Below are 11,445 nucleotides of genomic sequence, written 5' to 3' on the forward strand. Positions count from 1 at the left end.
CGTGAACTATTTTAATCAGATCTAGTGTCCCACAAAAGGGACTGTCGAGCTGCTAACCAGGGAATAAATAAATGTCTTATTCATCAACAAAATTATTGCTGGGTCATGTCTGGAATTTTCTTCTTGGCCACATGTGCCATGTCAGGGTTTGCTATAGAACGCTCGCTCCCACTTCATTCCTGCGTATAGTCGCTTTTATGTTCCATTAAACACTGAGTAAAGATGTATATGAAGTGACATTCGTGTTGTATTTTGCATTATTTCATTTGGTAAGAGATTGAACTTAAATCTTAAAGCATTCATGCTCAACTGAGGAAGTGAAATTTTAAATGTCAAGATTGTAACCAGGATTTAATCCACATTGCATTGTCAGAACATTTTCAAGTTTGCCACCCACACTGACAAACATCTCTTCACCTCTCTGTGTTTGCACATGGTGAGGGATCAGTTCCATGTCTCCACAAAAAGACCTTCTAGTGATGGAGCAGCTGCGTGGAGTGGGGTGGGAGTGTTATACCCTCCTGTCATTGACACGTTTCATATTTTCTGTCCTTATTGTAAGGTGTTTCCACGAGTACAGACAGCCAAAGTTCACCTGGAGCGCAAGAGTTTGTCCCTAAAGTAATAAAATCTTATTCTAAATCACATTTGTAACGACACAAATGACTCAAAATCAGAATCATGCACACACTATGTGGTGTGGTTCATTCACTTTGTCTACACAGACATGGCATTTCTTGACAAAATGAACTATTATCATGTATGTATGTATTACTTATGGTTTAGTAGCCATTAACAAGCATCATTTCCCCTAAGGCAGGGGTGCCCACCCTTTTTCGGCTTGCGAGCTACTTTTAAAATGACCCGGTCAAAATGATCTACCTCCATTAAAAATGCTAAACATATATTTATTTCTATATATACTGAGTATACTTTATATATACAATATATGTTGGCGTACATTGCATAACTGCACCTTATGTAACCCTTGGTATTACACATAAAAACTGACAGCAGTAATGCACAGAGGTGACAAACAGTGATGGAACCATCAATATTGCACACAAGTGACAAAAGTAACTGGAACATTCAATACATTTATGGTCACTACCTTCCTCTGATGCCTTGCACTGAATGGAGTCGAATATCCTATTCCCCATCCCAGAATATCCCTTCTTTAGTAGATATAAATTGGAAGGCTAACCAGTTCACTTCGCTCGCTGGAGTTCAGAATCAAACAGCGTGTTTGACCGCTCATGTTCCTGCCCGCGACCCGCAGCAGAGAATAGATCTCAGACTGGCCGCCCTGTATGTCAATCAAGTCGCAAACGCCAGAGGGAGGATACAGACATTCATTCATTTTCTAAACCACTTAGTCTTAATTAGGGATGATAGATTTTTTTTTTTAACGTCACGCGATAAACCCGTAGATCGCGATCGACGTATTTGGCACCCCTGCCCTAAGGCATAGACCGCTGGACGTCTGTACTGGTCTCACTAGATGTTCCTGGATCAGCCTAAACATGTTCATGTTTAAAATAACACCAGGAGAGTGGATTTTGAATTGAAGTTTACTTTAAGCTCTTAAGACAGTGTGCTTAACAAGTCTCCAAACGAAGGATGAAGCAAGATTGTGGAGCCCTTATCTTTTTAATGCCCCATTGACATCTTTCTGTCTAACTACTTCCTGTCTAACTACAGGCTGCGCTGTTAAAGCCACCACTAAGGGGCTTCAACAAACATACAAACACATATTATCAGAACAACGTCCATCAATGAAAATGTCAGGGTGTGTCATGGGTGAGTCAAGTGGCAACAGCCAGTCCTGACAGTAGCTGTCACATGGCAGGTCTGAAAGATCCATGACAGCTAAGCAGACAGCAGAAATGAAAGCTAAAACGTTGACAAGACGTATGCAAAAGAAGGATTTCAACTTCTCCTTCAGAAGAACCTCCAGCCAGCAGTTGCTATCAAGGACACTTTAGTGTTTTTATGTTGAAAAATGTTTAACAAGAACGCGGTGACACAGGAAAAGTGGAGCGTCTTCACCTCTATAGAAATGGTCAATAAGGCTCATGGGTGCTGAAGCTGCTTCTGCTAATAAAAACTGACAAAAACATGATTCTTCATGATAGAAGGAAGAATGAATTCAAATGCAATAACATTATTGTTTACTCATCAAACACATGTTTTGGACTGGCAGCGGATCCTCCAGACCAGATGTCGAGTAATGTAACAGTTAGAATTAGGACAGCACAGCCTCTTTGCTCCCTGGTCCGACAGAAATCCCACTGACGGAAAAAATATGTACTGTGGGCACGAAAATATAATCCCATAGAAATGCATTAGTTTGAAAATCTGTTTTCACTCACTCCCGCTGAAGTGCCGACCTGTGTTGAAATATTTTCCTTTCTTCTTTGGTTGTTGCATTCCATCAAATGCAAACCATGAATGTTCTTTGAGACTTGGAGAGAAGCTGTGAAAGACTGGGGTGTGACAGGAAAGGTGAAAAGTGAGACAGTGTCGATGGAGGAGAATTAGACTGATTGGAGTGTGTGTGTGTGTGTGAGAGAGAGAGAGAGACTTGGACTGAAATAACAGAAATGTTGACAAAAATAAAAGCAAGTTTTCTCTTATTTTTTTGGTATTTTGGTGTTGGCAGTAAATGTAACCTTAAGTGGAACAGAGGAAGAATGTGTGAGGAGGAGCCACAGGAAATTGTCACAGCTAGGTTAATAGATGGACCTTAGCCCCCCCCATCCTTCCTTTTGTCCTTGTATATACAAGTGTGTGTGTGTGAGTGTGTGTAGGTATGTATGGCTCTGGAGGGGAAACGGGGGCTCTCTTTGAAGCCCCCCCCCTTCCACGTCCCTCCTGCTGCACTGAGGCCTGTTGCTCTGTGATGTCAAGCTGAGACACTGACAGTGTGTTGTTTTAAGGACTTGGTCCTGTTGGAGGTTATCAGGCTTTTGATTGAAATGGGGGGTCTGTTCGAGTCAAATGAACAGAGTGAGCTTTGATGGAGAGGATGGTCTTTACTTAAGTCAAAGAAACATGCCTCAGGTTTTCTTGTCCCCATATTTGTTTTGTCTCTTTCTGTTTGTCCATCTGTCTCACTGTGGACATGAGAGGACACAAGAATTCCCTCTTGACTGTCAAGAGGTTGTCTTTGATTGTCATATGTTGCATGAAATGCTATAAAAACACAAAAAGCATGATGAACTGTGACTCATACTCATACATGCTCATACATGTTTTCCATTTCTCACATATAAACATGAACACATACATGTAGGCATATCTGCTAACAAGTCCAGTTCATCAGGGTGCCAACCACATTAATGTTCAGCAACACTGGATAACAGCTCTGTTCTGCTGTTAAAACACAGCAACCACTATGCAACGCCAAGGGCGCATTCACACCAGGATGGTCCGGGCAACTCGGTTCGATTGGGCGGGGAATGCCCAATGCCAAACCGCCTGGACAACATCACACAGTTACAACAACTGACCAGGAAGAAAAAAAGCATGAGGAAGAAGAAAACCCGGCTCATCAATTGGCCAGGACCGAAAAACAGAAATCCATCCCCTTCAGCCGGCTTGTTCACCATAAAAACAAACAATGGAGCATCACCAAATGTATGCAGTGTTGGGGTTTCTGACCATATATCAATAAGCGCCTGCACCTCCTCACTACTCCACGTCTGCCCATGAGACATTTTCCAACTTTTTCTTTGTTTACCTCTGCTTCTTCAGATTGGTGCTGTTGGCTTTGTTTTTTTTTTCTACCCAAAAATGCACTGCGCTCTACATCACTTCCTCTCTTTGGTTCGCTGGATAGTCCGTTTGCATTTCCCACTGTAAGCGAACCGCACCAGGGTTTACTTGCAAGCAAACCGAGAACCAGGTTTTCAGGCGGACCAGAGTTCGCTTGTTTGGTCCGCATATATACATATTGTATATCAGCATGTCCTAACAGCAAGCACGTGACAGTTGCATTGTATTGCGTAACACTGGGCACTCTCTGTCCACACTGAGTCTGAGCTTTCACACCTGCCCAAACAAAGCGGACTATCCGGCGAAATGAACTCTGGTCCGTTTAAAGTGGACCAAACAGCTCCGGTGTGAAAGCGACCTAAGAATCGTGAGAAAACTCTCTACTTGTGCTGTAAGGTTAAAGGAAAGTGTCAGCAAGTTTTTTAGATGTGTTTTTAGCCTCAAAAATCTGACTCGTGCTCAGATTTCAGTTTAAGTCCAGTCACATCCAGAGAGATCCAGTTCAGACTGCACTTCACAGACATAACATCAGTGAAAGAGGAGGACATGGCCTTTATTACCTTTAATAAAGGTTCCACCTTAAAACCTTTCAGAGGGTTCTACCTAGAACCCAACAATAAAAGGGTTATATCTAGAACCGGGTGGGAAAGGTTCCACCCAAATCCCAGCATGAGAGGTTCCACAGAGAACCCTTCCATAGTGTAATGGTTTCAAACAGAACAATCTCGCTGGGTGTCTAAGGGTGCCAACAAGAACCATCAAGAATTCATCTTATCTTCAGCAGCGGTGACATAGCAGAGAGGGAAGAGAAAAGACAGTCAGTAGCATCATGTTGATGTTATGTCTCGTCGTGTTTGTTCATTTGTCAAGTTCACTCGTGTCTCGTCTCGTCTCGCACTTCTTGTTTTATTTGTTATAGTTGACTTCCTGCCCTTGTGTGTATCTGATTGTTTCCACCTGTTCCCCATTACCTCATGTACAAATAGTCTGCGTCTCCCTTTGTCTTGTGCCAGATTGTCTTGTCATGTTCGAGCGTCAAGGTCTCCTTTGTTACCAAGTCAAGCCAAAGTATCAAGTCATTGTTTTCCATGCTAAGTATATTGTAAGTATCTTGTCCTTGTTGTATTAAAGAGTTGTATCACCTGTCTAAAAGTGTCTCGCGTCGTGCGTTTGGGTTCCTCCTGTCTCTGAGCCCCAGTGCTTAATAGTTGAGGTCCACTTACTACCCCTGATCGATCATCAGCCATTGACAAATAACAGCACAGGACTCTTCCTCAATTCTAATCAACTTCTTCAAAGTTTCTCTAAACTCCAGTCTCGTTTGTCCAGGCTGGATAGTGCAGGTCCACAACCTTGATTCTCTGAAGTTTCTGGTCTTCTGTCACTTCAGTCCAGCTTCCAGTACCAGCTCATACACAGGTAGACAGGTGATCTCACAACGTGCGATCAGACTGAACAGGTGTGAACAAACTCATCATCAAGTGTATATATAGTCAAATTATTGAGACACCAAAGAAGAAGCCTGATAATGAGCCATTCATTTGAAGCTGGTCTGTTGGAGCATGCAGGGCAGAGGGACCAGGTCCAGGATTTAAAAGAAACACCAATTAACCAATCCATCCAAGCCCGATGCAGTCCTAGCCGTCTGACTGATGGTGTTCACCAGTAACACCCCACAGAATTAATCCTATTATCATTCCTATATGTCATTCCTTTCCCACTACACAGACTGGAACACTGAACTGGTTCCCATGGATCGCTACTGCCACTGGGGGCCTGCTCCACTCCACTGTTTCCATTACCATTATTAGTCATTCATTCTTTGTCATAAACCCTTATTAGTCATATTATTAATTATATTATTAGTCATATAACACATTATTAGTGATTATCCATTACTGGTCATGTTATCCATTAATTTTTATATTTGTATCATCACTAATATATTTGCTTTTATCATTGATGTTGCATCTGTCTCTCTCTCTCTCTCTCTCTCTCTCTCTCTCTCCTCTCTCTCTCACTTAATCAACACAGACACAAAGCTGCCACCCTCTGAGCTGGGGTCTGACCGAGGTTTCTTCCTGTTAAAGGGGAGTTTTTTCTTGCCACGGTCTAGTGATTGATTAATAAACCCAGATCGAGAAATTCCCTGAATTGGAAAAAAGAGGCCGGTCCCTATGCCCTCTCCATTTTCTTCTCTGGTTAAGAGGGTTTTATGTTCAGGTTCAGGTTAGAATCAGGTTTAGGGTGAACAGTGTGGGTGGTGGTGGTGGTCGTTAGCAGTCCACTAGTTCAGGAGGTTAGAGTAAACTGAGGGTTAACGTATGCTAACACCTGCTCTCCAATCCATTTATCAAACACATATCAAACTTACTCAATAAAAAGTTAGACAATGTTGGAATGGTGCAAGCCATTTTCTTTTGTTGCTCCATGAGGTTGCTAAGGAGAAGTCTGTGAGCACAGACTTTTCTTGTGCTCCTACTGTTCCCAGCTGGGGAAGGGCCTGTGAAGTTTGTATGTCCTCCCCCTGTTTGTGTGTGTTTCCTGCAGGTGCTCCGGTCTCCTCACACCACTAGAACATGTATGCTGGGTAAATTCTCTGCGGTCCATGATTGCTGGACAGCGCTTAACATGGGGCTCGATGCAGAGATCAGATTTCACTGCTTTGTGCTGTGTGATTGTATGTGACAAAAAAGGGTTCTTTTGAAGCAAAAGGTTCTTTACTGGAAACTGTAGCCATACCAAAAAACCCTTGAGGAGCAATTTCTTCCAGTGAGTGTGCCACAATGCCCCTGATGCCACTTATCACATAAACTGGGCCAAGGCTGTGTTTCAAGAAGGTAATCCTCTCAGTATGATTACTAAATAGAATATTCACAAAGCCTAAAGAGCATGGATTTAGTTTGAGTAGTCCTTTAACATAACAAACGTTAGGAGTATGCCTTCTTTTCTCACGAGGAGTTCCCACAAAAAAAACTGGTCTAGGGAAAGCCATGAAAAGACATTCTGAAAGCTTTAAAAGACTAAAAAACATTTATAAAGTGACATCAGTTTGACTTTTTCTACTATTAATGCACAGTTGTGCACGTCCAACAGACATTGCAGATAGCTGGCTGTGTTCATGTTACATTTGCCAGTCTCACCTTCCATTTAATCCTGGAATGGAACTTTCCTTGAATGGGTTTTTGTGGCTCTCTGACAGCTATCAGGTGACGAGCTTATCGGACTCCTCTCTCCCTCCACCACCACACCTCTATTAAGACCCTTCAGCAGCTTGAAAATACCTTTAAAATATTTGCTTCCAGGAGTCTTGACATCTGTCAAGGCCTTCGCGTCGGAGCCAAGGACACAGATGCAGTTTTGTCCAAAGGTCTGGTTTCACACCCTGCCTTCATTCGCTTGAATTGGCTCTGGCCGAAAAAAAAAGTTTGGCAAGACGGAGAATACATTTGATAAGTTCTGGGAAGTGGCTCAGGAGCAAACATATCTTGGCCGCTCTAAAGGTGTAGTTCACACCCTCATCGAATGAGAAGAAGCTGTGTTACTTGCAGCTCGCACACACACACACACACACACACACACACACACACACACACACACACACACACACACACACACACACACACACACACACTGGCTCCATCAGGAAGAGAAAATCTACAGATGACTATCAGACTGAGAGCCATAAAACTGTTGATGAAACCTGTGAGAGATCTTTGTGTGTGTGTGTGTGTGTGTTTTGTGAGATTACACATCTGGTCCTATGGTCTCTATGCTCTCCGTCCACACAGAACAACAGGCCACTATTTACTGCCCCTCCAACGGCCGTAAAACACGCATGCCTGAGTGTGATGTGTGTGTGTGTGTGTGTGTGTGTGTGTGTGTGTGTGTGCAGTCATTTCTTCCTTCCCTGCCTCCTCATTCTCTTTCCCACTCTGCTCCCTTGTTTTCTCCAGAGCCACAGTTCAAAAGGTTTTATCACGAGGGAAATGGCAGCAGTCCTGTTTGCCTATTTCTCTCTCTTTTATCACTTCTCTCCATCCTCCTCCTCCCCCTCGTTTGCTCTCTCAACATCAGTCCCGTGAGAATGCCCCCACAAAGATATCCCCAAGTGCTTCTCAAGCCTTGTGAAGTCAGAGGCTTCAGAGGGAACCCAGCTCAAATAAATCAGTGAGAAATACACTGGAGCACATGCTGTGCGTCTGTGTGTGTGTGTGTGTGTGTGTGTGTGTGTGTGTGTGTGTGTGTGTGTGTGTGTGTGTGCTCTTATGGAAATGTATGAGTATCACACACACATTTTTTTTCCTCACACATTTGACACTGTGATCAGTGTGTGAAATACCTTTGAGAATCAGAGATCCTGCATGGTAACAGCATGCGTCAGCCACAGGATCCAGGTGCCACACACCAACTCCACACAATAACTAAGAACATACATGTTTGTATGGCCTCTCACAACGTTCTGACACGACTGAAAGCATTCGACAGGAATACTTTTATTTTCTGTCTCATCAAGAGTGACCCTACAGGATTGAGCTTAGCATTAAGACCTGTCTTAACATCCAAAATATACCTGCTTTCAGTCTTTAAGGCTATTTATGTCCTTAAATTCATGTAGCTTTAAGACAGGAAAAACGATCTCATCAGCATCACATATATATCGTATATCACCATGTCCTAACAGCAAGCATGTGACGGTCTCATTGCATTGCCTAACACTGGACCCTCTCTGTCCACACACCATGCTGGCATTTTTTTAAAACTGAAAGCACACTCTTAATATTGTGATATTCAGACATTTCTTTAGTGGAAGTGAGCCGATCCAGCCGACAGCAGCGGGTCGCAGGTATTATGGACATCAGCTCTCTGTGATCTCGCTCCAGCCAGCTGCTGAACTCATTCAGGTTTCTGTGGTGATAAGAGGAGCTATCGTACAGATAACTCCTCATTTCAACTTCACCAGTCAGCTGTTCTTCGTCTATTATTTTCAATGCAATAGAAATAGGAACCGGCCGGCCGACTAAAGCGCAGCTCAAAATGGCACACCACTGGCGCTCATTCGCATTGCTCATTGTTAGAAACTATGTGTGAGCTCGTTTCAACTCTTCTTTGAGTCATAAAGTCAGATTTGGTATCTGGAAACTCTCAGTGACTTTGTAAAGGCTGAGCAGCCAGCTCGGTGGAAGAGATCACAGCCTTAATACCTTTGTATACATCTGCAGTAGAGGAGCAGAACTGCAGAGGTTAATCCCTCCTGAGAGTTAGCTTATATTCATATATAAACACATGTATGGGGGGGTACTGCCATTATATTGAAAATGAAAAATAAACTTCACCGTAGAGATAAACTGTATGGATAAACAGCACCTTCATTTTTGAGATTCTGAGCCCACAGCTATGACCCTCAACACCAACATGACAGTGATTCATCTGAAGCAGAACACATGGAGCCGTGAAACTGCTTTCCGACGTCTTTGTTTTTCTGTTTTCATGAACAGATCTCTTGTTACTTAACCCCACTGACCAACTCTCACCATTAGAATTGTAGTGAAGTATAACGAATGCCTCTGGCCCCGCCCCTATTCGTACACCCACAATGCCTTGTTTTCAGTCCAAACAGATGCCCATCGAGGTGTCGCTATGTTGAACCAAAACTCACATCCTCCCCGCGGCAAACTTTGAAGTCAGCATCAGAGGTGTAAACCACTGACACTGTGCTTACCCTCTTTTTGAACCCAGTGGGGATGCCACCTCTCACAGTTTGCGAGAGGGTCTTTAAAACATGTCTGCTGTGGAGGCTGGTCATGTGGATGAACAATATTGTGATTGGCATAAATCTAACAAAATACTGTAAAGGATGCCTTGCTAACGTCAGGCATAGGACTGTATTATATGAGCTAACGTGCCACTGGAATGAAATCCACATTTTCTCAGAAATTCTCTTTTCTGTAGCACAGTGTTGTTTCTGTCGGTGAATTTATTTTGCACTACCTTATGTATCTATTTAGCAGTTTGCTTATACGTACACAAGGATTCCTCAATAGTGTGTTTTTCATTAGATAGTAAATACTTCTGTGGCTTAGAAAGAATTCCTCTGTTTTCCAGCTGTGTTTAGAGTGTCACATCTGTCTGGTACTGAGTCCATGACATGTTAGCCTGAGATCCCTGTAACATGCAGCAGGGAGCAAGCTTTTATTTTTTGTTAGACCAAACTTGAGAGACCCAACGACTCATGAATTCCAAATTAAGGATTCAAAAATCCCCACATGAGCAAGAACCGGAGGACAACTGCAAGAAAACTCCCGTTTAACAGGAAGAATCCTCAGACAGGACTCATAAAGTTGGGTGTAAATCATTAGTTTGCATTGGCAACCTGTCTGTAGAGTGAATGTGAATGTGCTTTGAGTGGTGGAAATGACAACAAATACACTGCGCAAGTGCAGTACCCTCCGGACCCCCACAGACTGATGTCCGTTCATCCATCCATTATCCTCCTCTTACTCGGGGTCGGGTCGCATTAAAACTGACTTAAGAAAACATATTTGGCAACACGTTATAGTAAGGTTACAACACATATGCTTAAGTAATGCACGAGTAATGTGTGACTCTTGATCATAAAGCGCTTGGATTCATGCAGGTTGCATCATGAATTCGTCTTGCTCACTATGAGCAAAACCAAACATCTACTGACCTCTTCCTCTTTAATGAATGTGTTAAATGTGCTTCACTGCAAAATACCCCAAAAAGTAACAAATGTTTCTTAGAAAAAACAACAACCTCTATTTCTGTATTTTGATGTGAAAAGTAACTCAGAAACAGCACTGAAGTTGATGCCAAGTCCAAATTGACAGTAAATCTCGGTTCCAACAGTGTAATGGAGAACACATTCCTGTGCAAACAAGCAAATTCTAAAACAGATGTTTTTCTGCACCTCTGGCATCAGAGCAACAATACGTTCTGTCTCATTTCTGTGCTTTGCTTTGGTTTTATAACCCTCTTTGTGCACAGACTGGATAACTCACACTCACTGCAGGGCAAGCTGAAAGACGCATTCCGTTCCAGTTGTGAAGAACACATATAACAAATCGCTGTGGTTACACTAATAAAACCTGGACTAGATTAGCAGCAAGAGTTGAAAACAGCGTGCATCGTGCCTCCCTGTGCTGTCTGTTCTGGCTCCTGATAATCCTTCACTCTGGACATTCCACTTCATATTCCATCTGATGCTATAACAGGTTCTTTTATTGCAGGTTTTGCATCTTAATTAGCACTGTTGTAAAGTATAACTACCGATCACACTAGACATTGTGATAGATAAGTTCATTCAAGACGGCTAAAATGAATGGAAACCAATGAAACAGAATTGAAAAGCAGGATCTTTTGAAAAAAAAGGTTTATGTTAACATATATGTGATTTGTAGTATTTGGATTGAAACATGGAAAAGCAGTGGCACAGTTCTTAATGATAACAAACAAACATGTAGTTCACTCATTCTATTTCTTATCCAGCCAGTGTGCCACCTCACAGGAGGGACGCTGCATGAAACCTGAGGCTGAGTGGACTATCCGCCGGGTCCCGGACCTGCTAATGTGCAGAAATCCAAGAGTTTATTCAGCTGGACCTGCTGGAAGATGACCTGTACTAATACAGGGATCCATTACTCCTAT

The sequence above is a fragment of the Pempheris klunzingeri genome, chromosome 13, assembly GCF_042242105.1.
Source record: "Pempheris klunzingeri isolate RE-2024b chromosome 13, fPemKlu1.hap1, whole genome shotgun sequence".
NCBI classification, from domain to species: Eukaryota; Metazoa; Chordata; class Actinopteri; order Acropomatiformes; family Pempheridae; genus Pempheris; species Pempheris klunzingeri.